The following is a 26654-nucleotide window of genomic DNA, read 5'->3' on the forward strand; positions in this document are numbered from 1 at the left end:
ATATTGTTTTCAGATTAACAGTTTAAATAATTATAAAAATGTTTTATAAAATATAGGAAAACATGAAAAATGATAGATGAAAATGGAGAAATTCACAAGATAATTAGAAACTGTGAAATAATTAAATAGAAAATCTTCAACTTAATAATGCAGTGTCTGCAATAAACTTGCTAGATGACTCAGAGAGAAAATTAGACATTACAGAAAAATTATACCAATGAACTGAAAGGCAGGACAAGAGAAAAATATCTAAAGTGAAGCAGAAAGAGCAAAACTAATAGAAGCAGAGCACATAAGGGATATGTGCAATATGGTGTGAAAAGTTACAATACATATCTAATTGGAGTTCCAGAAGGACAGAAGAAGAAAGAATAGGAAAGAAAAAAAAAAAGAAGAGATAATGACTAAGACTATTTCAAACTTGTAAGACATTAACACATAGTTTGAAAAAGCTCAGAAAATTTATAAATGCACAATTTACAATACATAAAATATAAAGAAAGCAACGTTTATTACGTATTTCATAGTCAAACTGCTTAAAGGAGAAAATGTTGAAAACAGCTCCTTCAAAAGGACAACAGTATGATTTAGAACTAATCTACCAAACACACAGAAATCAGAAGAAAATTGGGTATTATGTTGAGTAGTGAAAGCTTGACTTCTGTGTCTATTAAAAATATTTTTCAAAGGTAAAAGCAATGTCATTTTCAGACAAGGCAAATCTCAGATAATTTCTCATTAGAAAATCTGCAAAAATAAAATTCTTAATGGAAAAAATATATAATAATTGTATATTGATGGTACAAAATGTTAAAATGTAATTTATATTTATTAGAAAATAAATATACGTAACTTACATACATAAGTCTGCAGATGATAGCATGTGTTAAATGCTGTTGAATGTGGTTTAAGGTACTCATTGGTTTAGATGAAAAAGCTAAACAAAGAAAGTAAATTTCTCTTATTCATAATACAAATATAAAATCAGATCACATATAAGTCAAATAATGTATTAATAATGAGAAGCAAGACATTTATTTACTGAAAGCTGCTATTCTTGTATCTCACATAACATTCTTCCTTTTTATCCACAAAAATCCACTACCAAACTATAAAAGGTTTAAAATTTAAACTATGTATAGCTCAAAGTGAATAAGCAGTAAATATTTTTAAAAGTATTCTTTAAGGATATAAATATGATATTTCTATCAGTGTAATTCTAATTAATACTATATTATGACTTTATCAAACTGAAAATGGATGAAAGTGTGCAAATATTAACAGTCATAAGAGGTGTCAGGAATTTTGCCTTGGAAATTGAATTGAAAATCAGCCAGGCTCAGTCTAGTGGCATTTGGCATTCTTATCACCCATAAACTATATGTGGTATAATTATTATCAGCATTTACCCTGGAAACAGTTAATCCATTACTTAATATGTATTTGGAATTGAGTCAAAGAAAATATCAGATAGAAAGTTCTTTGGTGATTTGCAGTCTTTGTAAGTAATTCATGCTTGTAAACCCAGCTGTATGATTGCCTCCATTTAATTTGTCTATTCTATTTAAAAAAAAAAAAAAAACAAAAAAAAACACCAGTTCAAAAAAAAAAAAAACGCTTCCTTTTCAAAGATGGAAAATTGCATCTTAGTGTAGAGGTACATAATGCACAAATGCTGATAACAAAAAAGAATAAAGAAAAATTAAAGACATTTAGACCCTGGCTCTTACAAGATGCATTCGTGTTCTTTTAACTGACTTTATATAAATGAACACACAAAAAAAATAGCACACTCCAAAAGACAAGAAAGAACACAGCAGGAGGGCTGAGTTAGGAAGAAATGTGGAAGGAGAATGAGTACTGCTGGACCAAAGACAGGAAAGCCATAAGCTGGCAAGAGAGATCAGAACAAAATGAGCATATATGGAAGGAGCAGTGTGACTTTGGCACTAGCATACAATCTCAGATGCTGTATTTGATACTTAGGTTATGTTCAGTTAGCTGTCTGTAGATTTTCAAAATTAGGAGAACATGCAAAGTTCTCTCAAGATGAATATGTGAGAGGTGAGAAACAGATTTTCAGGCTTCTATCCCACATTTTTCTTTAAAATTCACTACACAAAAATTATAAGAAACAAGGAAAGTCTGAAATATATTATAGGATACAAAAGAACCATGTGGCATAATCATGTATGCCAGGGCCTCACAATTGTATTCTTCTACAAATTCTTCATTCAGTGACACAATGTGATACAAACATGTACCATTTTCCAAAATGTTGCCTTATGGAGGAATCGAGGCTTGTTTCTCACATTATAATAATCCACATTGAGAATTAGGGTCATTTTTTTAAAGTTGTGTTAAGTGTACATTTTTCCCCCTCAAAGTTTATTACATTCTTTACTCGCTTTTATGTAAGCATACACAAAATACGACAGTCCAGAAAGCAAGAAATACTAAAGCAGGAGATCTGATTTGGTGCCAGGAAAGGAGTAATGCATTACACGTTGTTACCCTGCTAAAAACCCAAGGTTCATAGAAGAGTAAATTGACACATATAGATGTTAAGTAATTTGTCTAGACTTAACATTCCCCAAAAAATGGCAGAGCCAGAATTCAATCCCAAGCTCTCTGCAATTCCCAAGTGTGACATGCTTTCTCTGACCTCTAAGGCTTGAAAATGAAACATCTCTCCTAGATGACTCTATGGCACAACCTAGGTTCATTCCCATTAAATAAATTAATTGCACTTTAATATTGTTTTTCCTTTCTATTTGTCTTCCAGCTAGATTGCAACTCTTTACAAAGTATAACTCTTTACATGTATGTGTTTCATCACTGTATTCTCTCATTAAATTAATGCTTGATCTATACTTGGAGCTTAATAATTGTCCAGTGAATGAAAGAAGGATATGCATATTGATTATTTATTCTGTGCTACATATAATGCTAGAGTCACCAAATTGTCTCAATGAGTGATGCTGAATAAAGTGATCAATGAGTGAGGACTCAATTAAGTGGTCAGATCACTTGCAAATGTGATGTGACTAGAAATGTATTAAAGCCACAAATTATAATTCCCGTTGCTTTTGACTATGCTTAAAATTTCCATTAGATTAATTTCTTTATTTAGGTTTGAGTGTTTCCAAAGATAACTCAGTTGGGAGTACTGGATTAACCTAACATTTATTATTTCATCATTTGGATTCTTTCTCTTTCTCTCCATCTCTCCTGCCCCAACTGCTGTGGTTCACAGCCACCTCGCCTCTACTGCAAGAGCTGAAGATACCCTTCTACATTCAGTCAAAACATGTCATCTGAACATGTAAAGTTTAGTTCTGTTTAATGCTTTTACAGATTATTTAAACATGAGGACTGAATGAAATGCTTTCTCATGGCTCACCTATCAGGAGGTAATATATTCCTGCATAAGTGAGCAGGTTTATGAAAGAAAAGATCTGATGATAGAGTGTTTTCAAGACTAGAAGGTCCAAGATATTGCATGTCTGGAAACACTGGATCAACAGAGGGAAAGATAATGCAACATCAGACATTGAAATGAAAGAGAGAACACCTGTAAGGTGGTATTTAATGCAAACACATCTTTTAGCTACAATAATAAAAAAGACCAAATTAAAACTCTTTACCATGCGTGATAGATTCAGCTTTGGGAGAAATTTCTCAATAAATTGGAGGTTCTATTGTTTCATCTAAAAAGATAGCTTTGTAATTACATCAACAACAGTTCATGAGATCTGGATGAATATTATTTATAAACTCTGATGAGTACATATCAATTCAGGGCTATAGTAATTCCAAGAAGAGAAAATAGAGTTATCTAGAATGCAAAGCGTAATGTGGAGGTGGAAGCATGAAAAACCACCTGAGAGATAGGGCTTCTGGAATGTAGAGAAGATGGGTGGGGAGCCTGTTCAGAAAGATGAGGAAGAGTCACATCATCCTGCCATTTGCAGATGGCTCTGGTCAGTAGACTCCCAGCAATCTTTTGATTTGCCAGACTGCACCTAATCAAGATGACCAAAATATCAAAAGCGTTACTCTAACAGCAACAACTTCACAACTTCACTCCTGGATCCTGCCTCATTGTTTTCTGAGAAGCCCACCTACTATCCGCTTTTCTGCCTATGAACCCCAAAAGCTGCACTGACTGATGAAAACAGCATTGTGCATCTCTACCCTTCTAGCCAAGAATTATCAAACCGAGGTCCTCTGTTTAATTTTGTCCATCCTCATCTGGAGCCTATTTACTGCTTCGGTCTCTCTAATCATATTTTTTGACTTTTACTTTTTAAACATATTATGTTCTTTCATCTCTTTGTATCTGTTTTTAAACTTCACCCTTTCCCTAAATGCTCCTTCTCCTCTGGCCTATTTGTGCAATACAGGTTCACTTATCTAGATTTAGCTTTAAAGTTATTTTTCCTTCAAAGTTCATTTTGATTCCTTCCATAAGGAAGAATTGTTCACTCCCTCTTTTTTGCCCCCCCCAAATTAAATATATTGTTCCTGATTTAAGCACATATAATATCTTACTGTACTTTTTTTGTTTATATGTCAAACGCTCCTCCTCACTATATACTATAATCAACTTGATTTTATCAATGGTTAGCAAAAAATAGGAGATTAAAGAGATTTTTTAACAAATGAATTAATTAATCTTATGCAAATATTATTGTCTAGATTTGTATCTTTCCCTTGGGTCAGCTTGTAGTCAGAACATCTGGTACACACACAAAAAACTTGATTTCTTTTGCATTGTATGGAAAGAGACTTCTAAGAAATAAGAGATAAAACTTGAATATAGAGTAAATCCCCACTTAATGTCGTTGATAGGTTCTGCAAATCTAAGTGAAATATAATGAAACCAATTTTACCATAGGCTAATTAATATAAATAAGAGTTAAATTCCTACTGCATCTCATCCAAGTTATAGCAAAATAAAGCTGAATGAAACAACATTATTCGAGGACCTGCTGTATTGCCTTTTACAATGATCACTCTGGACCAATTATTTCTGTTATCTGGGGCAAACTAAGTTTACAAAGCATCAATAACGTCATCATTGAAGTGAGTATAACTAACATTTTATCTTTTAATGGAAATGATGGAGATTAAGGAATGTTAACCTTTATTATTTGCTCAGAGAATTTCTTTTTCAAGAGGCCAAGTTTTCTTTGTGTGTTTTTCTGTATTACTGGAATTAGATCTGGCTAATACTTAGAGAGAGGGGGAAAAAAAACAAAAACAAAGAAACAAAACCAAAGGAAAACAACTCCAGGCTCATGATAAGAAATGTATTGCAAAGAGAAAAGATGTGATAAGTAGACGATAGTTTATTGACCTATCAAAATTTAAGGTCCTCTTTTATACTTGTGTTAACCCAAGATACCTTCTGAGATTTGCTTTGTTCCTGAGATGGCCAACATCTCAGGAAAGGGAAGCGGAAAGATTAGATCTGATGGTCAGCAGAGAAGAGGAAACTAAAATTCATATTTTTATTTTAAGATAATATAAATTTGAAAGAGGACATAACATCTATCTAGAAAAATAATTAAAATTAATAAAGAGGTACAAGAGTTGTCCAGGATAATAAATTTTCAGATCTACAAAGATCCCAGTGTTTGAGTGGGCCTTGTAGTGGGCGAGAAGTTTAAAATATTAACTGCTCTTTGTTTAGTTGAGATATTTAGCTTTTATATTTGACATGAAGTCTTGAAGACTTGCATAGGCTAATGTCATTGTCGTTGAATAAAACAGAAAAAAAAAATAACAGTGCCTTAGTCAAGACAAAGTGTTTATTTCTTTTTCTTATATGAGAAATCTAGATTGGGAACCAATAATCCACATAGAGAATGCTCATATTAGATTAGAATGAGGTCCCATCATACAAAGATTTCATAATGAAATTGTGTAAGACTATTTTTTGTACATGTAAATTTATTTTCAAAAAGTCAGTCTTTCCTTTGTGAAATTTTTACACAGAGTAATTGTTATATTCTTCATATCAGTTTTAGCATTAATTTATTTTCATGAGCTTAGTAATAAAGAACACCAAACTTTGGTGGGTAATATTTGGAAAAAATGTTTTTCCATTTTAGTTATTATTTTGTTTGGTTTATTTTTTTGAATGTACAGAGCATCTTTATAACATAGGAAAACACATCGTTATTCTTTTGTACTTTCAATAGTGTTTTAATTTTATTTTTTTCCTTTTAATCTAAAGATCATGATAAGGTTACCTATTCTTCTTTCAATTGTTTCTTTTTTTATTATAGATAACTTTTGCAATGGTAGTTAATTTTAATTTTTTTCTAATTCATTATCCTCATGCAAAATAAAAATAATTTTTTTGCTTACTTTTTGAAAAAATTTGGAAAGAAAAATAAATAAATAATAATTTCCTTTCAATAAAATAAATATGTGCATAAAGTATATAGCTTGCCTTTCACAGTTACCACATAATAACGTGAATTAGCTTTAACCACCAGGTTTTGAGAAGATGAACTTGAAAGAGGAAACCACCTCTTGTCCTGTCTAGATAGTGCTTCTCCATCTTTCATCGTCATAAGAAATAGACAATGAAACCAAATGGAATTTCCATAGTTTTTTACAGAGCTTAGATAATCCTTTCAAGTTGACAAGTAGTATACATTAGTGTGGAGATGGCTACGATGCTTAGTTCCTGGCCTGTTTTAATTATTCTCCTGTGCAGATAGAGTGGTACGTCACTCCCTAGAACTTCAGAGGTGTTCCATATAATATCCCTGTGCTTTTGAGGCATCTCAGTTATACCAACTCTCACCTAGAACTCTCTCTTCTCTTCCACACTTCCCACAGCCCTACACTGTTCTTTCTTTTTTGGAGATTTTCCATTCTCCCCTAAAAATGATCAATTAGCTATTCCTCCTGGGTTGAAATGACTTTTTTTTTTTTTCCCCTAAACTGGTGGCTCAGCAAAAGGATGAAATAAGTCCTATATCAAGGCTTGTGAACCCATTGGTGGAAAGGGGACAAGGGGCATCTTTTACCCATTGGGTGTGGGTGGGGACAATGAGGAGTTTCCTTCCCTCTCTAAAAAATACCACAGACTGAGTGGCTTAAACAGCAGATGCTTATTTCTCACAGTTTCTGGAGGCTGGTAGTCCTAGATCAAGGTGTCTGCAGGTTTGTTCTTTCTTAAGTTCTCTTCTCTTGCTTAGCAGATAGCTTCCTCCTTACTGTGTCATCGCATGGTCCTTTCTCTGTAATGGTGCAGTCCTAGTGGCTCTTCCTCTTCTTATAAGGACATTACTCCTAGTGCACTAAGGCCCCACCCTTCTGACTTCATTTATCCTTAATTACAAATTTCAAGGCTCTATCCCCAATACAATCGCTTTGAAAGGTGAAGGCTTCCACAAACATATTTTGCGGATACACAATTCAGTCCATAACATGTGCCTTTTGGAACTTGGATTCCTAAACTATTTATAATTACATGCACCTTCCACCTCAGTATTAGAACTTCAGAGAGCTCTTGATTCTTGTTGAAGGGATTCATATACCTTCTATTTATATGACTTTTACTTTATATTTTCTGAACTCATATCATTGTCCTTATTATGCTTCATTTCAATTATTCAAAAATGATTTTTATTTTCCCCCTTCAATGTGGTTAAATACATATCCAGGGCATCATTAATTTTATAAGATTACTAAATTGTCCAGAGAATACATTGTATTTTTCACATTGGACTATTTCTATATTAATGTAGTAACCTTTTCCTCCTTCACTTAGTAGAGTACTCAGAAAGCCTGTAGATACCTGGCAGATTAGTGTATTACAAACATAGAAAATCTTTCCTTTTGGATGTTGAAGTAGTTGGTTACTGAAAGATATTCTGAAAAGTTAGGATGCATTTTAAATAGATAAGAAAAATATTTACACATACTTTTTTCTTGAAAATATGACACAAATGTCTCAAACAGGTGGTTCAAAAAGAAAACTTTCAACCACAAATTTGTTTGGCCCTCGTTTTTTATCTCGTTTTGTTTCTAATTGACATAGAATGCTTTGGGGCAAGATAATCCTTGACTTTTGGACAAAGATACATTTTGCCATGATAACTACTACTTTCTGCTGGGTCTATCATCACCTTTCTAGCCTATAGAGGGATTTGCCTTCTCTGATTTAAAAGACAGGCAGTCTGTGGTATAGGAATATTAGTAAAACATTAGTTGTGTATGTGTGTGTTTTCTAGCTCTTGGAACTCAGAAATATCAAGGTGAATGATTGGGGATAAGTAACTTGAGATTAAGAATAATTTTTAGATATCAATTTTTTCTTATGTAGATGAGTATAAATTACCATTTGCACATTTTAAGTACTTATAAAATCATAGGCTGCTAAGAATTGGCCAATGTGATGCATTTTATAAAATAATAAATACAAGCATTGCCAACAATTCAATTTTAGACTTTATATTAAAATTAAGTTCTTTTTTTTAAAGATCAGAAAAAATAGTAAAATAGTTGTCTGCATTTCCACAATCAGCATAGCAAAGTATTGATGTTCAATGTCCCTACTAGTCTCTATGGCTTTATCACCTTTTCAGTTTCTTACCTCTTATTTATGCAATGTTCCTGGTCTCCACAGCTTTTAGTTTATATCCAGTACTTTTTATTCCTACTTAACTTGGTGACAAATAAAAAAAACTCAAATCAAACCAGTTTAAGCAAAACAAATAGAGTTTATTGGCTCATGTAACTGAAGAGTTCAGAGATGAAGCTATTTTAAGGAACACCAGAATGCAGAGACTCTAATAGTTTTGTTACGGCTCTGATATCCTCTTCTCTTCATTAGCCTCTGCTTTACCCTTTGGCTTCATTCCTAGTTTAAACAATATTTAACCTAAATTGTTTGCACAGCTAGAAATTTTAGAGGCAAGAGAGCATCTCTTGCAAATATCTTCAACAAATCTCAGGGATGACTTTCATTGGCATAAGTGAAGTCAGAGTTTGCTTTCAAAATAAACATTGTGGCTAATGTTTGGAGGTTTCCGATTAGGCTTTGATTCTGTGCCCAGCCCTAAATTCAATACATCACTAGAACAAAGTGTACTGATTGGTGGCTGTGCATGTAGAGATTTAGGTCAGACAGAACAAATAGAAGATATTCATTAATCTCTTATCGCCTAACATTCTCATCCTCTATGTATAGATAATTTAAAACATCTTTTCTTAACATCGTACAACTATACCATAAACTAATGCAGACACAGTTCAATTTCTCCCTAGTATGGGGTTAACTAATATCTCATACATTTGTTGCATACAGTTCTTAGCTCAGGGACATAGTTAATTAATAAGGCTTTCTTTTGCCTAGGGTCAGAAGTGATTTATGATCTGGAACCCACTTCTATCATACTCAATGTACTGTGGCATTAAGTAGGATGTCTTTAATAAAATACTTTATTTGGACTGGGCAGATGGAGAAATAATATACAGTATTCGCATTTTCATATCAAGCACAATGACCTTTCTGTACACATAGCAAAGAATCCCTGCTTGGCTGGAAAGCTTTCACATTTCCATTTTCCTGTATGGCACATTTGAGAAAAAATTTTGAAAACTACCTTTCTGGTGAATGCTGTGGCTTAGCATTCCCTTCCCTTTGGCGCAGACTTGGATCACAGTGCTAGAGGATTATATGAGGAGTTAAATAATCATAGGACTTTGTTTCCCAAATTTAGGAATTAATCAGGCACTATAACTAATTCTATTTAAATGTTTCTTGGCTTCCCATCAATTTGCATTAAATCCACTTTATGGAATAATTACCAAAGCCAAAGATCTGGAGTTTTTAACCTGTATCCCACCATAGATGTTTTTCTTTTGGCAATAGCCCTTGAAAATGTGTTCACATCTCTTGCCTTTAGCATAATGACTTCTCTCTGCGTCTCTGTCTCTAAAACAATAAGGATTAACCTATCCCTGATTTAGAGTGAATCTCAGTAAGCTGCTTTTTAAAATTTTTTTTTAAGTATAGACTTAATTTAAACTATTTGTAGGCATTTTGTGTGAATTAGAAGTATAAATCAGAAGATGCTTGGGAGGTGTTCATGGCCAAGCCTTAGCTCCCTTTTGGAAGTGATATTACCTCCTGTTTTGTTTCTAGCTTTCTTCCTTTACTGTAGAGCTTGAGATGTGGTTTTTTTCAGCACTAAAATGTACATGACTCTTTTATAAACAGATATTTTCTAGTAGTAAACATTAGAAAAAAAAACTTCTCTAAGCCAAACTGTTTTTTCTTTCTTCAATGTTCTGTTCAGATCAGATTATTTCTTACTTGTAGGCAATTACTTAAATTCATATCTACTAGTTAGCTACTTGATTTATGTCTTCATTTTTACATCAAATCTGTTAAGTTTCAGCCTAAATAAAAACATGGCCTGAGTCTCAGTATCTAACAATTTACCATGTAAGATAGGTTGGCCCCTTATAACCTGAGATGTAACATCTATGGGCAGTTTATGTAATTTCACATTCTAGGATATTTCATTTGCAAAACCCCACTTTTTCAATTTCAGTGTACCATATATCGTGGTTTCTATTTGACAACTTTTCCAATTTTGACAGATTTAAAACTAAGATTCATTTGTGCACTCAATGTTTAATTGACGACTTTCTTTTTTTCTAGATGGCATTACAAATGATGACATTTAAAAACTGATAATATTTTAGTAATGAAAATTCTCTTGAAAGTGACAAAAACCAGCTAAGGATTTACTTGATAAGAGATTGTATTGCCCACATACTGAAAAAGCATGTGGAAAACATTTGTTTCCAAAGACTCAAATTATATTACTGGGAATCTTTCAAGTTTCAGTTCTCAGCTCTGCTTTCTTCTGGGTTGGTTTTATTATCAATCATGTTTCTTCATTTGCAGCAAAGTTGGCCATCTTCTGTTGTCTTTATAACCTAACCTTTAAGAGATGAATCTTGGCCTGTCTTGGGTCATGGACCCCTTACTGTGTCCCTCCAGTGTGCAAAATTAGATGAAATATTCTGGATGGCCAGGCTTGAATATGGTGCCCACCTGCAGGGCTGGTTGATGAGATAGATCTCATTCAAATCCTTGGAATGAAATCAGGAGGGGTGCACCAAAAGTAAATAGAAAGGACAAACAATTGCCTACCATACACTACAATAATTTTTTCTCTAAAATAAAAAGAAAATTACATTATAGCACAAATCATCAAGAAAAATATCACTAAACTCCCTTCAATTTATAAAAGTAATTAAGACAATGAATACATTATGTCTTGTAATTACTAAAAAATGAAATGAAATTTCCAGATTTAATTGATAAAAACATGTTTGGCTAAGAAAAATAAATGACTATATAAATGCAAGTTAAATTAGGACAGGAGCAACTAAATTAACATTTCAAATTTTCTTGCACAAAAGTATATTTTTTTCATGGATTAAAGCCAGTTGTAGTTTTTAAATATACCCAACCATTCCTTCTGCCACATCACTCACTTGAATCTGAGGATATTCTGTTGCAAAGATTTTTAATGTCAGTTTCACAATATTAGAACTTTTTTGGGGGGAGGGGTATTATTGACTACATGCCTCAACCAACTGAGACTAATCGACTAGTTTTATTAAAAAAAATAGATTAGCATTCACTAATGTTAGGAAAGAGGTTAAGGAAAGGTAAATATACACTTAAGCATAAAACAGTTAATGATACAACATGAAAAAATGTTTGACAAAGTACAGCATACAATTTAAGCATTTCAACAGTGTAAAAACACAGATTAGGAAATTGTTTTTGAAGTGTCTTATAATGGTCAAATTAGTTCAGGAAGAACACCCTGCTATTAGCTGAATGGGTTTTGACCTCGATAGTCTTTTCTTTTAATAAAACATCCATGCAGGTCAATGTTACAAATGGATTTAAGGCATAAGGTTTCACAAATATATAACTTATGCCCATGTTTTTCAACCCTGATGCATATTTGAATCCCTTGAGCTCAAGTCCAACACAAGGAGATTCTTATTTAGCTGGTCTGGGATATTTAAAGTTCTCCCAGTAATTCTACTATGCAGACAGAGTTAAACACACTGGCTCACATGAACATGCTTAGGAAATATTTTCTAGTGACAGTGATATCCTTCAACTAGAGAGAGTAGACTTTTAGGCAATAAATAGATGTGCTTATTAAATATATACAAACTTATTTTATATTTTATTTTATTAAAATACATAACAAGGTTTTCTGCTGATACATTGCTAAATCGTTAATTTTGAGAATCAAATTATTTTTATTTGGAAATATATCTTTCTTTTTTATTTTTTGCAAAGGAGGGGCACCTGAACTCAATGAATACATAGTCCTCAGTAAATCAGTTTCTTCTTTAAAATAATATTTACTGAACACTGTGTAGACATGGTTGTATACAGTAATCTAAAAATTAGAGATACAGTGGTCAGCGTTACTAATAAAACTCTTCTATCATTAATCAGGAATCATAATTAGTAGTGTATATAACTTTATTCTCCAAAAACTTGAACTCTTTTTCTTTGTGCTTTTCTTAGAGCATGAAACAAATATTACCTATCTTTGAATCTGAAATGAATTACTTTTTTGTGGGGTCACTGAGAAAAATGGCCCAATACATTAAGTACTTTGAAAAGAGAAGTAACATGTGACATTAATAAAATAAACATAAAGAAGACCACAGAGATAATTTGGAATAAAAAAGGAGACATAACTATATAGATGCAAAATATGTCAGATAATAATAGAAGAAAATTGTGAGCCATTTTAGCCAATAAATTTGAAAATGTAGATGAATTGGAGAAATTCTTAGTAAAAATGTAAATCACCAAATTATTAAAAATAAATTTAAAATTTCAAAAGTCTGAAACCATTGAAGGAATTAAATTTGTTGTCATAAATATCCCCCCAAACAAACACCCAAACCAACCAAACAAAAACAAAAACTACTAGTCCCAGTTCATTTTAAAAATTTATATGTTCATGAGAATGAAAAAAAATTACAGGTTAGTATCACTTATGCACATGGATGAAAAAGTTAAAAATGTTAGAATATGGAATCCGCCAATGTATAAAGTGGCTGTATAAAATGATGAAGGTAGGTTTACACCAGGAATGCTAGTATAATTTAAGATTAGATAGTCTGCGTATGTTATTCATTATATTAACAAACTGAAAGGAAAAACTATAATTGTAGTAATAGAGGCAACAAAAAAAAGCACTCAATAAGATCAAATATCTGTATGTTAAAAAAATTCTTATGACAATGTGAATATAAAGGGGATCTTCAAAAACTGAAAAATGACTTTAACAAAAATGTATATGAAGAAAATAGAACTATTACCGTTTCTCTTCAACATTATATGGGAAGTTTTAGTCATCACAATAAGCCAAATAATAGAAACAATAACTATCAAGATTAAAAAAAGAAAAAAATTATCTACTTTAAAATATCAACAATAATCTACATAATTTACTAGAATTATTTGAGAAAATGTCAGTACTGCTGAATAAGATGCCAAAACATAAGGACAACTGTATTTATATACATCAATAAAAAAAGAACAATTTTAATTCAGGAAAAGATGAGTTATTAGAGCAATAAAATCAATATAAAGAACCTAGCAGTAGATCTAATAAAAATGTGATTTATGTCATTTATTTATAAAACTCTATAGTAAAACATTAAGAAAGACATTAATAGAGAGATATACCACATTTATTGATAAAATGTTAGTATCATAAAATTGTCAGTTCTTTTCAACATTATTTAATGTTCAATGTCCTACCAAACAATATCCTCTGTGTGTGTGTGCATGCGTGTGTATGTGAATGTTTGCACACAGTCATAAGTTATCAAGAAACTCATAATACCCTTTGGTAGATGATTGGATAAAGTAGATGTGGTATTTATGTACGATGGAATATTACTCAGCCATAATAAAAGATGAAATATTGCCACTTGTGAGAACATGAATGTATCTTGAGATTATCATGCTAAGTCAAATGTCAGACAGAAAAAGTTGAGAACTATATGATTTCATTTATATATGCGATATAAAACTGAAAGCAACAAATAAAAATGACAAACAGAGACTCATGGACATGGACAGCGAATTAGTGATTACTATAGAGAAGTGGGGTGGGGAGGAAGATAGGGATAAAGAGGGTAAAATATATGGTGACAGAAGGAAATTTAACTTTGTGTGGTGAACACACAATGCAATATACATATGACATATTATTGAATTGTACACTTGAAACCAATATGATTTTATTAACCAATGTCACCCCCAAAATTTTAATTAAACTAATAATAATAAAGAAACATAATAAAAGGAATATGATAGAGTAATACAAATTACAATCTTATGACACTACAAAGTTATTTAAAAGCAGTATAAGATTGTAATAGAGATTGAAGTATTAAGCAATGGGACAATAGAGATTCTTATAAAAAAACTCTTGCATATGTAGAAATTTGTTAAATAAGAGATATGGCATTAAAGGAGACTGATAAACTATTGAATAAAGTTTTCTGGAACAACTGGTTATCTTTATACGAATACTTAACTGTCACACTTATACAAAAATCAACCACAAAGATATAAAAAATAAAAAAAATGAAATTCTTAGAAGAAAAAATTGTAGAATATTTTTATGTACTCCATGTAGTGTTTCCTAAACAAGACAAAAATTTTGCAAATCATAACGTGGATGATGAGTTCAATTTTATTGAATTTAAGAACTCCAGTGAATCAAAATACATTGCAAAGAGGGCAAAAAGACAAGCTATAAGCCGGGAGACAATATTGGCCACACATTAAACCAAGAAAGGATTAGTATCAAGATATATTACGATACCAATAAATGAAAAAAAAAAAAAAACAGCATTTTTAATAATCATCCACTCACAGAGACAATTAAAATTTTAAAATGTAATTATAAGAGGTTCATAGAAGAGGAGGTACAAATATCTCATAAAATTAGGAATATGTACAACTACTATTTGTAATTATGGAAAAGCAAATTGAATTTATAAAGAGATAATATTTCACACCTACCAGATTAGCAAAATTATTGAAAAATCAGACAATGACAGGGGTTTAGAAGAATGGCAGCCCACATTAACTGTTGGTAGAACTGAAAATTGATATAATCATTTTTATACAAGTTGTAATATTATCTAGTAAGCTTGAAGATTTAGGAACAATAACTCAACAATTTTTTTCTAGATATATACTCTGTACTAGTGGTTTTTGCAATAGAATGTGCATTGGATTCACGCAGACAGATTGCTAAAAGACTACTGGGTCCCACAGCCCCCCAGAGTTCCTGATTCAGCAGGTCTGGGATGGGGCTGCATAATTTGTATAATTAATGTCCCCAGGCAATGCTGCTGGTTAGGAAAACACACTTTGAGAACTGTTAATATAAAATTATACTTGTATTTGTGCAAAACTAGAGTTATAAAACTAGAGTTAAAAAACTGGAAACAAACACATTTTCATCAGGAGAAGAATGGATGTGTAAAACACAGTGGAATATAGTGCTATAGTGACTATGTAAGAACTATAGCTATGCAATAACATGGATGAGTCTCTGCTAAAAAAGTTGTAGAAGAATATATACGAAAATCAATTTGTCAACACATGCAACATACACACACATGAGAGAGTGGGGGCAGGTGAGAGAGAGAGAGAGAGAGAGAGAGAGAGAGAGAATGAGAATTTGTTTGGTAAAACTATACATAAAACCAAGGAAAGTTACATATATAATTAAACATAGTGATTACTTCTGCTAGGAATTAGAGGGTATAATTGGAACAGAGCATGCAGAGGTTTAAAGGTATGTCTTAAGATGCACAGAAGAGTACATTTTTCCTCTTTTGTAATTTTTAAGTCCCTTATATATTATAAATTCTTGAATATATTAAGTATATGTAATAAAAAAAATACTTAACTGCTACTAAACTTAATTCAAGCTGCTAATCTCTACTCCCATCATCCTTCGTAGCTGTCTTTTAAAGACTGTCTACATAGTGATATTCTCTAATACAAATTCTAGAAAGAGCAGTTTCTTTCTCTCTCTCTCTCTTTTTTTTATTATTTATTCCTACAGCACCTGGTCTTCCTAGGTGGTCTCCCATCCAAGTACTAACCGGGCCCGACCCTGCTTAGCCTCCAAGATCAGACATCGGGCTTGTTCAGGGTGGTATGGCCATAGACAGACTGTGGTTCCTTTGGGGCACGAACCCAGGACCTTATGTGTATAAAGCAGATGTGCTAACTGCTACACTATGAAACAAAATCCAGTGGTTTCTTTCTTATCTCATAAACTTTAGAAGAGCCTGAGTTTCTTGGCCTTCAGGTCTATATATATATTTTTTTTTCATGAAATAATCGCTAGTTCTGACTGACAACTAGATAGTCACTTCTCTGTGACCTGTCTTGGAAACTACTCTTCCAATCAGATACTTGCAATATCCTGCTTTTTCAGTAATAAATAATTTTATAGAACTCTAAAACATTAATATTTTGAAATAAGATTCAAAGTCATCTCATCTAACCATATACTTTTTGCATGAATTTTTCTTATAATGACACTAAAAGTTGTTATATTGAATGTCATATTAAATCATATTATTATAGGAAATTTAATAATTAATGAAACCATTTCAAAAATATATAATTTAAAAACCAAAACTAAAGGCACACTACTTGAGAGAAAAAAAATGTTCTTTATTGTGGATCCCAGACTTCTAAATCCCAAATACAACTTCGAGAGATAGCTTTTGGAAGCACACAAAGTCTGAACTCAAAATTACGTGAAAGTCTTTCAAGTATTTAAAGTAGTTTTCGTTATCTTGCTAAATATTTTCTCCTCTAATCTAGACATCATCAGATCATTCTTTGTGTTAATTATTTTTGGACATACTAAAATTTATAATACATCTCTCAGATTATGATAGTACCCAGATCCAAATAATTTCTGTTATTATTAGAAGATAAAATTTTATTAATATATTTTATAATTTTAATTCATTTTAGTAAAAATATAACATTGTTAAAGTTAATGTGTGGTAAGATTATGTCAAGATAATATCCTTTAGTCTATGATGATGCCTCCTGTTAATTTATGTTCATTAATTCATAATTCACTTATAAACTTGATTCATGGTCTAAGTTTTTTTTTTTAATATTAAAGTTTAGATTAACTTATTTATCTGATATTGAACTATATTTTGGAACTCAGTTGATATCCAATATGTCATTTTCTCCCAAGTTTTATATAACCCATGCATATTGCTAACCTATTTTCTATGTCTTCATCCAAGATTGAAATAAAAAATTAAAATCTAGTACAAAACCCTAAATTAACATTTTTCTGGTAAGGTTGTTTAAGTAGTTATCATTAATGAAATGATTACTCAATCCAACTTTCATCCTGTTATATCCACTAATTTATAATGAAAAATTTTAAGTGCATTATATCTATAAAGTCTTCATTTATTGGTCTGGAAATAAAAAATGTAAATGAGGATAGTTTGATATGTGTTATTTCCATTTCAATAAATATTCAACAACTTCTCTTAAGTATTTCTGATTTTTTTTAATGTCCACAAAATACCTTTGAGCTAATATTTGTAAAATTCTCTTACATAATATTAGTAACAAATACATGCGTTTTAGTGTCCAGAATCTTCCATAACAGAATCTTATACTTTTATGTAAGAGAATACACACCATGTGTTTTGGGTGGGTTTTTTCCAAGAATGCTCTTGTGACTTTAGCTTGAGTGACTGGGTTTAGAATGAATACATCACCAAAGTTGGATCAATTCTAGGACTTTTAAAAATGAAACTATTGTTATTATTATTATTTTTAGCTTAATTAGGGGACAGCATGTATCTTAATCTTTTGAGATCTAATTTGAGAGTGATGGTGGTTGTCTTTTTCAGGAGATGGAGACTGACTGTAGTAAGGGTACTATATCCGAATATAAACAGAACTGAGAGGTGGAGAAACAGCACTCTGATAACATTGTTTGTGTCCCAGGACCTCTGAAATCAGCCGCTTACTTAGGTTTTCTAGTATAGGGATTTAGAACAGGCCTCCAAAAATGTGCCATTGTGGCCTGTAAATTCCTTTGAGCTGAAGGCAAGCAAGACCCTGCAGGCTCACAAGAAACTTTTACTTTTCTCTTAAAGAATTTAAATTAGGAGACTTTCCCATAATGAGTTATCACCAGAAATAAATTTTTGACCTATCTATGTGATAGGCCAAACTAATTACTGAACATCTGCTCTTCTTATCGTCCTGCAATGACCTTTCTCCCCTCTAAAGCCCCAAGGCACCTTACTTCATCCTTAGCTCAGAATGTCATATATACTCATTTTCTCTTTCTCTCTTTAAACCTCTCATACATGTGGGGTCTTTGACTCTCTCATGTATGTGGAGTTCCTATGTATGTGTATATAATTAAATGTGATTATTTTATCTTGCTAATCGTCTCATGCTGATTTAATTATTAGACCAACAAATGAACAACAACAAAAAAAACTAGATGGGTAGAGGAAAGTTTCCTCCCCTGATTAGCAATATGAGGCATTAAATTCTGAAATTAAGAGTTATATGTTATGTTCTTGAATCTATTTAAAACTTTTGGAGGCCTATAATAACTCTTGTAGTCCTAACAAATAATACATCAGTGCTATGGAAAATCAGGACATTTGCCTATCTTCTCAGTTTATAGGCAATTCTAATTTCTAATAACTCTTTTGTTTTCCATACTGGCTCATAAAAGAAAGTCAACATTTGAGACATATAATTATGTTAGTAAATATTTTACTCCTTTCATAACCTGTTACAACTCTCTTTATCTCCATTGTTCTGCTACTTGATTTCTTATATATTAACAAGAATTTACTTGTATATTTTAGAGCATATTTGCTGATAATTTACTTTTGATTCCCTGGTTTTTAAGGGAAATTTATATACAGCAATTTTTATAATATTATTTGCATTTTAAAAATAAATAATTTTCGTAATACTCATTAAAAATGTTACCCATGAGAATATATTTTCTCTACTACTGTACAGAGGCATTAAAATAAAATTTGCATCTTAATTGTTACATAGTATGTAACCTGAAAACATATTGTATATCCTTTTATTATTGTAAGCTTTTTTTCAGCTAGCATGTCAAAATTTGGGATGAAATAGTTTAAATAAGGCAGAACTTGCCTTTTTAAAATGTTTTCTAACTTGTATTTATGGAAAATTATGCTTTGAACTTTTACACTTGCTCTGCTTATATTTAATGTTATCAATTATAAGGATTTGGTTTTTATATATGGTCGTTTAATGCGTTTTTCTTATACAAACACTGAGAAAACGGACTGCAATTTGAAAGTGTAAGATCTCCCTTTAGACTTTGTTCAGTTGATGCTGTTCTCTACAGTACCCAAGATCTTCAATTTAAAAAAAAAAAAAATGAGTTTCTAGGCATTCTAAGTGAGAAAATCATTTGGAAAATGAACCAATAAACTACTGCAATTGAAAGGGTGTCAAAAGTCTGTGACAATGACACTAAGAAAGGTACAAAGTTCTCACATTAATCTCAGTGGACTAATTATGGTCACTTAAGTGTCAGTACTGTTAACTTTTTTCATTGAAATGGCAAGATCTAACTATTATGCTTTTCTAGGCCATCTGAACAACCAACATAGCAGGAGGTGGCATTCTATAAGACAGAGCATTTATGGGCCAAATATACAGAAACTTGAGTATTATTTTGATTAATTGGTTAATTGAAGTGCTGCTACTACTGTCCTTAAAATTAGAATGAAAGTAATGGTTATAGTGTTGTCAGCCAAAAAAAATGGTTGGACTCCAACCGTGAAGTTTATAAGATTTTGTATTTTTTCTATAAAATATCATCTGCTGGCAGGGAAGACAGTTTACCTTAATAAGGTAATAAATATTTTTGGAAAAAAAAAACCTATATCTTATAATATTACCTGATATTAAAACTCAGAAGAAGGTCCAAATAAAGTAGCAAACAAATGATAAATCCTTACTCTTTTTTAAAAGATATTTGAAAGTTTTATGTTTTAAATAGTGTTCATCACCGTCTTCACTGTGGCTGACGCTAAACTGTGGAGTACACAGACTAAAGTGCCACCAATAATTAGGATAAAAATACATACTGAGACCAGCAAAAAATATTGTGCTCTTTTATTCTACTGAACATATTTTTCTCCATGCAAACACAATAAGGGCCATTATCAGTTGGATTATATATTATAATATGTTATATGTTGTAATCAAAACATGTTTGTTTATAAAACATATATGTTATATATAATAGCATATAACCTGTATGTTTGTGATTAAGCATATTATGTCGTGATTTAAAAATAACATGTTAAGAAACTTAATTTAGTGACACGATGTAATTATTTTTTAGATTTAAAAAGAAAATGAAAAAGCTTTTTCTCACAAGACAAATTTCACTTTAATTTCAAGTTCTCATACTCTACCTACCAACCAAACCCCTGAAATCAAACTACATATTTACATTTCCATAGAACAAAGAAAAACATTGCATACATTATATTTGGAAATGTGCATCCTACATGCAAAGTTATCCTTATACTTTGTGTAAAATAACATAATTTTTTCAAAAGCATACTCAATATTGTGTTTATGCTCTAGAATTCTGTTAAACAGAACACTTTATCCTCAATTATTATTTTTTAAATAATTTTAATTAAATAAAGCAGTCTGGGACCATAAAATAATCTTCGCTTTGTTAACCTAAATTACTGCCTCAGAATTCTCTAATTTAAAAGTAGATTAGAAAAATCTGAATTCAATAGACTGCCTTTTGAATCATTCATCATTCATGAGGATAATGGAACAAATGTCTGTAATTATAATCAGGCCATTAAAATCCTAAATTCTGATATCAAAAGAACAACACTTTGAGGAGAGTCTTTAATTTATAAAAAATAAAAGTGTCTTTTTGACTACTTATTCCAGACATGATGAGGCTAATGACACAGTTTTCTCTCCAAATTTCCATACAGAGAATGGAGAGGAGGTTGACAGCTTTTAGAGCTACATTCAATAACTAATAGAACTTCTGTCAAATCAATCAGTCATAACTCTGAATAAAATCTAAAATATGTACTCAAGATAATACAGTAAATTTAAAAATTATATAAAGACATGCATATATAATATGCATTGTTTAGAGAGATATGCATATATAATAACTTCTACAGTTAAGCAGTAGAATGATAAACACAAAATCCAGGATATGGGGAAAACAGAGTTATCAGGAAGGGGAGGGGTAAATAGGGAGTTGCAGTGGCTTTGTCAATGAATTGTATCTTAAGTGGATGGTGAGTTCACTGATAGTCAACATCTTTTTATATTTTATGACATATATTTTTGTATATATTAAATACTTTATATTACAAAATAATTATAAAATAACAATGGATGGGCTTAACGGCAGAATGGACACCACCTCTATTATTGTCAGCTATTCTACATTAAAAACTCAAAATTTCAAAGACTAAAACCAAATTTTGTTTTTCTTGCACATGCGTCTGCTTATTCTGAACAGTTCTTCTCAGATAGTTGGTAAAACCACAAGAGAACAAAATACAGTTCAATTCTTTGCATTTTTCAAATCTACTTACATTTTAATGGTTAAAGAAAATCTCATCAATATGACTGTTTTGTATACTTTGTCTGTTGTAAGGGCAAGCACCATAAAGCCACGTGACAAAGGACATGGGTGTAAAATTTTTTTATAGAGAGGGAATGAAGAATTGGAAACAATAATCAATCTACCACACTATAAAATAAAAATCTAATGTAACAGAAAACAAAGTGAAGAAATTATCAGAAAAGTTCCAGAAGTTATCAGGAAAGAACAAGAACAATACAAGTATTAAGAGTATAAGGCTGAAACCAGATTTTAGATGATGACAATATAACTTTAAGTAACAGGGACATTTGTCAAAATAATAAAAATATAATTCATAATTTTAAACCTCTATGTTTTTACCTTATTATTTAGGAAAATGGAATTTATAAAATATAAAAATATGGATTTTATAACACATAAACAATAACATATATGACAAGGAAAATAAAATTTATAACATATAAAAAAACTACCAGAAAAATAAAATTTATTGTAAGAAAAATGAAATTTATAACATATAAACAATAACATATGCCAAATAATATATATAACATATATGACATATAGCAGTATAACAAAGTTAAATCTAAATACTAAAAGGTAAAGGGAAAGAAAAAAAGTTAAAATATTAGATGATAGAAAAAGTATTGCTGTAACAGTAATTACAAAGTGGATTAAATTCTCATTCAAAACACATAAATTGTATTTGTAACAACATAATATACAATACATGTTGCCTACCTTTATGATAAATAATACAGATAGCTTGAAAACATAAAGGGTAAAAAAAAAAGATATCTGAGGTAATATTCATTAAGCAAGAGAAATCGTTGTAAATGATGTTAATAGAAAAACTTAAAATGATAAAGCAGAATAAATGATAAAGAAGAAAGTGTATCCTTGTGAAAGAAATACTAAGGTATTAATCAGATATAAATAACACATATTTGCACATGCTTCATAATTTAGTCTTAAGCTATACAAAACAAGTGTCAGAAAAATGAGAAGAAATTTTAAAATTCACAACTTGAATTTTACAAATGCATTTAACAAATACATTTTAGAACATGCATTTTTTAAATCATATTTATTATATATTTAATTGCAGTAAAAAGTATTTAACATAAAATTTACCTTCCTAACCAATTTTTATTATACAATACAGATCTAACTACATGCTTGTTTTTGTGCAAAAAATCTCTAGAACTTTTTTATTTTGCAAAATCTATACTCTATACCTATTAAACAACTCCTCCTAAAGGTGGTATAAAATAATATTGAATAAGAACTGTAACTAAAAATAAAAAATATACTCCTCTTTCCTACCTTGCCCCAGCAACTGGTAACCAATTTACTTTCTGTTTCTCCTAAAAGAGACATTTGACTACTTTAGAATCTTCATATAAGTAGAATCATGTGTATTTGTTTTTATGACTGGATTATTTCATTTGGCGTAATAGACTCAAGGTTCATTCATTTTGTAGCATATGGCATGATTTCCTTCATTTTTAAAGCTAAAAATATTTTAATGTGTGTATATACCACATTTTATTTATCCATTCATCTGTCCATGGACATTTAGATCTTTCCACCTCTTGACTATTGCGAATAATGCTGTAATGCATACAGGTGTTCAGATAGCTCTTCAAGGTATTTCCTAATTTTAAAACTGTCGAAACAGACATTTTCTATTTTCAGTTCTGTTGAATGTATACCTAGAAGTGAAATTTCTAGATCATATAATAATTCTATTTTTGTTTGTTTTAAGGAATCTTTATACAGTTTTCCATAATCTCTGCACTATTTTGCATTCCCATCAATAGTACACAAGGGTTCTAATACTTCCACATTCTCTCAAGAACCTGTTATTTTCTGTTTGTTTTGTTTTGTTTATAATAGTGACCATCGCAGTGAGTGTGAAGTGATATCTCATTGTCATTTTGATTTGTATATCTCTAAAGATTAGTGATGTTGAGCATTTTTATATGTCTGTTTCCATTTGTATATTTTCTTTCAAGAAATGTCTATTCAAGTACTTTGCCCATTTTAATAAAGTTATTTATTTTTTGTTACTGTTGAGTTGTAAGAGTTTTTTTTAAATATTCTGACTATTAACTCTATCAGCTATATGCTTTACAAATAATTACTCTGATTGTATAGGTTGCCTTTTCACTCTTTTCATCGTTTCTTTTATTATGCAGAGGTTTTAAAAATTGATGTAGTCCCATTCCCATTTGTCTATTTTTGCTTTTGTTACCTATGCTTTTAGTATCATAATCAAGAAATCATTGCCAAATTCAATCTCATAAAGTTTTCTCCTATTTTTTCTTCTAGTTTTATGGTTTCAAGTCTGACTTTTAAGTCTCTGATCCAATTTGAATTGATTTTTGTGTCTGGTGTTATTGCAAGGGTCTAGTTTTATTATTTTGCATGTAGATGTCCAATTTTCTCATTGTATAGTCTTCACAACCTTGTCAAAGATCAGTTGACCATAAATGTCATTCTCTGTTCTCTTTCATCTGTCTATTTAACTATCTTTATACCAGTACTATAGTACCAACCAATTAAAACCAAAAAGACATAGAAAATAATTAGTAAAGGGGCAGAACTTAATAAAATGTAAAACAATTTTAAAATATGGAGGAGAATAAATGTGATAAATCAGAGTCAATATAATAGAAAGGGAGACTCAATATAATTACAAAAATAGAGACAAATAGACAAACCTCAAGACAAACACTTTAAAACACTTGCAGCTGTTTCCAGAATACTAGGTAGGAATAATGTAGTGAAACTGGGATAGGATTCAGGCGTTCTTTCTCCATAGCCTACACTTATATTAGGCTCTATACTTTGATTTTAGTTTTACCACTCAGTAGCTTGTTAGCTACAAGTTACTTAATTTTTCTGTGGATCCATTTCCTCATCTATAAAATGCTGTGTGTGTTTTTGTGTGTATGAGAGAGAGAGAGAGAGAGAGAGAAAATGAGGTTTTTAAAAATACTTTAAAGCATTTACAACTAAGCAAATGCAGGCACACAATAAATATTAGATCTTAATTACTTGGTCTGATGGAAGAAATATTACTCCTCTAGTCAGATGAATGTGTTTGCGCCTTAATCAACTACTTGTAAATTGTTGGCTTAGGCAAAACTGAGACGTGCTTTTATAATCCATACAATGGCAATGTTGTTACCTATATCATAAAGTTGTTTTAATGAGATAATATATGTGGAAGTGATTAATAAGAAATCACAATTTCATAATCAAATTTAGTGACTTCTTTATCTTTAATCTTTTTTTCCCAGGTTTTAAAACTTTATTTATGCATAATAAAAAATACGTGAATCCAATAATTGAAGTCATTTGAACAACAACAAGCAAAAAAAAAAAAAAATGACACTGATTAAACTGCATTTTACGGCCTGCAGGACTCCTTGGACCAGCGTGGTTTTCACTGTCGTCTCACCCAGCTTCTGCCTTCACCGACTCGCAAGTTCTTTTCCTTCCCCGCCAGTCAGACAGGCAGGTGGGAGAAGCAAGTGTGGCCTTCTGTTGTCAGTAGTTCTTGGATGTGAAAAGGGGCAGCACGATCATTTAAACTTGATCCAACCTCTTTGCATCTTACAAAGTTAAACAGCTAAAAGAAGTAAAACAAAAAAGCAATGCTTGTGAAATATACAGTGCATATTGGCAGTGCGTGCCTCATTACGATTCGCCTGCTTGCTTCTCCTGTTTAATCGTTTCTTTTGACAGCAGTGGATTTTTCTCTTGCGTTTCTGTCTTCTTCAATTTTTACTTATGGAATTTCTCAATCTCAGCCATATCGGGTTTGTCAGACATGGTTGCAGAGGAAGCGGAGCAAGGCCGCGAGAACGAGTGAGTCCGATCTGCTTAGTGGTGGTCGCGGAATGCCTCTTTAATCCTTCTTTAAGGGTAATTTTTGATGCTCACTCTATGTAAATAAAATAAAATAATTTTCTAGTGAGTTTTTATTTTTTGGAATGGTATGAATATTGATATTATAAAAACTAATGCTAGACAAGAAAAATAACCGGTTATATAAATTCTTTAGAACGATTTGTTATATTATAATTTATCATATCATTTTCTTCTACTTAGAAAAGTTACTCCAAAGTAAAAATATAATATTGAAACCAAAATTGGATTATTAAAAAGAATAAAATCATGCTAATGTATAGTGCTATGGTGACACAAATTTCGAATGTGTTTATTTGTAGTCCATAATCCAGTTATATAGGTAACAATCCATATATTTGAAAATTGAGTTTTGCTTCCAAATAGAATAAGAGTTAGGAAATAAAAATTTGATGATGCTGTACAGATTAGATTGAACTTTTCATATACTTTAAAATTTATATAAAAAGGATTAGAAAAACAATCTGTTTATGTGGCACAACTTTAGACAGAGTACAAGACATTTAATGCTCTGGAGACTAGAGATTTGATTTACCCAATATTAAAACTGTCACTAAAGAAATCTTAACCAAAAGATTTCTGTTTTTTAAGAATTGAAACAATAAAAGTAAAATGCTTGGACTTGTGTAGGAACATATTTTAATTTTATATAAGATTTGAATTTATAATTTTGAAGTGGTAAAATTTTTAGGAGGGTAGAAATGTATACCAATGTTATAAGTCTCTTTTTCTCTGGAGTATTCCATTTATTTGAATCAAACTGTCTCAACACATTCAACTGTACATGCCTTCAAATCATCTAAAATGCTCTGGGTATACTAAGTGGCAATCAGAGTAAAGACTTTTTTTTTATTATTGCACTGTTTATTTTAATCATTTGAATGTGTGGTGTGATCAGAGTTTCCACTTGTGTTACTTGATAAG

At 31.0% G+C, this 26654-nt stretch overlaps 2 pseudogenes; both read right to left on the bottom strand.

Moving 5' to 3' along the window:
• Positions 1–16178: 16178 nt before the first annotated feature.
• LOC111736821 lies at positions 16179–16294 on the bottom strand (annotated as a pseudogene).
• A 9171-nt stretch (positions 16295–25465) lies between these two features.
• On the bottom strand, positions 25466–25692 carry LOC105289058 (annotated as a pseudogene).
• Positions 25693–26654: the final 962 nt, after the last annotated feature.

The sequence above is a fragment of the Pteropus vampyrus genome, unplaced genomic scaffold (genome assembly GCF_000151845.1).
Source record: "Pteropus vampyrus isolate Shadow unplaced genomic scaffold, Pvam_2.0 Scaffold22, whole genome shotgun sequence".
NCBI lineage: Eukaryota > Metazoa > Chordata > Mammalia > Chiroptera > Pteropodidae > Pteropus > Pteropus vampyrus.